The following is a 2,746-nucleotide window of genomic DNA, read 5'->3' on the forward strand; positions in this document are numbered from 1 at the left end:
CATTGAATTGCTCGATATTTTCTTGTTTAAATTGATACCGTCTTTTTGTTATAAGTTTATTTGCCTTTTAATGCATATATTGTTGTAAATCTTCTTGCACTAATAAAGTGCTCACATGCCGTGTCTAAATGATTAATATTCTTGTAAACTTTTACACAATAAATATAATATGACCAACAACTCATATATACTTCTTAAAAGAAATTGACAAATATATATATATGCTTAACCAAAAGTTAAATATTTTTTAAAAATATTAATAAATATATTTTATCATATTTTTAAAGAATATATATTTAAATAAACCAATATTTAATTATTTATTTTTATCTAAAAGAACAAATAGTTAATAACTTAATTTTATCACTAAAAACAATAAAATTTTTCATGAAATTTTTTTGTGTATTTATTGTACTCATTTATTAGTTAACTTTCAGTTTGTAAAAGAATATTAAATTATCTAACTCACTAATTATATTTTAATTTATTATAAATATATGATATTTTTTCAATTAAGAAAATTTTAATTAAACTTAAAATAAAAAAATTGCTAAAAAAGATAAATTCTTTGAATTAATATATATATAATATAAGGACAATATTTTCTACAAATTTAATTGGTGGAGGTAAGTGTCACATTTGTTAGTTTAGAGGGTTTGTTACACGACGAATAGTTCAGAGAGCAAAGCGTATTTTACCCTTAAATATATGAACTAATAAGTAAATAATCTTTTCCCTTTTTGCATTATCTATAAAAATATGGTACAATTTGGTTTGGGTGAATAGTAATTTACCCTTTGTGATATTGTAAATAAACAAATTATGTTCTATAAGAAAAATAATTTATCTCTCTATACTTTTTAAAATGAAATAATTTAACGTAAATTGACTTTTGATGATAGTCATTATAAAGGAAGCTTTAGTGGTTATCGTCGTCTCTTATAGTAATATTTTTATTTCGTGGAGCGAATGTCTTTTTCCCAACATGGCTACCTGCTACTTCCAACAACGGTAGTTAACATTCTAGTAACATAAGCCTTGTGCGTTGCACAATGTTCTTCTTCGGGTGAAAATTCTCAATATTATAATACAAATATCTTGTTTTATGCTCACTCATGATAAGATATACATGAATATTTTTGTGTATATAAAAATTACCGAATATAAAAGGGATTGCCTATCAATTATCATCTTTTCACTTAGGCATATAATGTCATTTTAGGCGAGCATTGGCTAAAAAATATAAAATGAATGGATATATATAGACTAAAATTACTTTTGAAAAGCTGTGTAGGAATAAAATTATTCGAAATTGGGTCAAAGGGCTAAAATTAAGCAATTCTAAAGTTACCGAACTAAAACTAAAATAGATAAACTACAAACTTAAAGGATTAAACAAATATTTAAGAGCATAATTGAAAGTTTAAATTTGGTATTGCAGTGTCATAAATCATCCGTTGTGCCTTCTTTTAAATATTAGTGTAGATATAGTTAATATATATATATATATATATTGTTCAGGTGGTTGAAACTTAAGTCTTGAGATAATTTCATATACACTATAAGAAAATGACTCAACCCACTACTCCATGCATATTTTCTGCCCTCACAAACTTTTATAATTCTAATAAATCCTATTGCAATTAATTTTTTCTCTCTCACATTAATTCTCCATATTTATTTGTTCTTACAAGCTTTCATATTTTTAATAAACCCAAAATTATAATTTTTGTTTCTTTCTTACTTTACCCCAAATTTCGTTTTTTTCATATACTTCTTTCTTTTTCATCACCTCACTACGTTTTGTGTCCTTTTTATAATTTTTTTTTCTTCATCTCACACTATAATTTTTTATATACTCGCAGAAATCGCGTGCAACAACACCTGATTTCTTAAAAAATGAAGATTTTTGTGTGTGTGTATATATATATATATATATATATATATATCTTTTAGTTTTATTATATAATCACTGTGGGAAGCATCAAAATATCGAACTACGTACTTAATTCAAAATTTTAAATATATATATAGTTTTGAATGCACGGACAAAACTAATGAACATAATTTCAGGCTCCATTTTTGCACATATCATACACCTCTACATTTACTTGAACTCATTAATATTTCTTAACAACAAGAACTTCAATATATAATTAATTGATTCACTAATTATAGAAAAAAATTTAATTTGCATAAAATCAAATAATATAATTTCAGACTCTATTTTTGCACGTATCATTTATACATGCATTGCACAAAATTCCTGAATATATAGCTCTTAACATCGTCGCGTTCTTAATTTACATGATTTTTTCTTTGTTTATGAATGAAATTATAAATTTCAATAATCTACAAAGTCAATTTATTAATTTACCGTATGTCGCAAACGCCCAAATACAAAATTAATTAATTCACAAAAGAAAAAAAAAAGTTTCGAATACACGCACAAATTAAAGATTTCTTGCAATATAATGTACTTGAAGTTTTATAGTATTTTAACAATCACAAATTATATACAATGATTTTTCCTTTCTAAAATGAACTTAATTTGAATATATAATATATTTATACAAAATTAAATAAATAATCCATTACATGTTATGCTAAGTTGTGTGCGTAATTTTTTAAGGAAACTCACAGCATGATTAGGCTACGTTGAAGAAGAAGGTTTGGACTGAATGGACTGAGGAACTTCATCACAAGTTTATGAACGCAGTCATGCAACTTGGAGAAGGAAGTACAG

This window comes from Sesamum indicum, linkage group LG3 (assembly GCF_000512975.1).
Source record: "Sesamum indicum cultivar Zhongzhi No. 13 linkage group LG3, S_indicum_v1.0, whole genome shotgun sequence".
Taxonomy (NCBI): Eukaryota; Viridiplantae; Streptophyta; class Magnoliopsida; order Lamiales; family Pedaliaceae; genus Sesamum; species Sesamum indicum.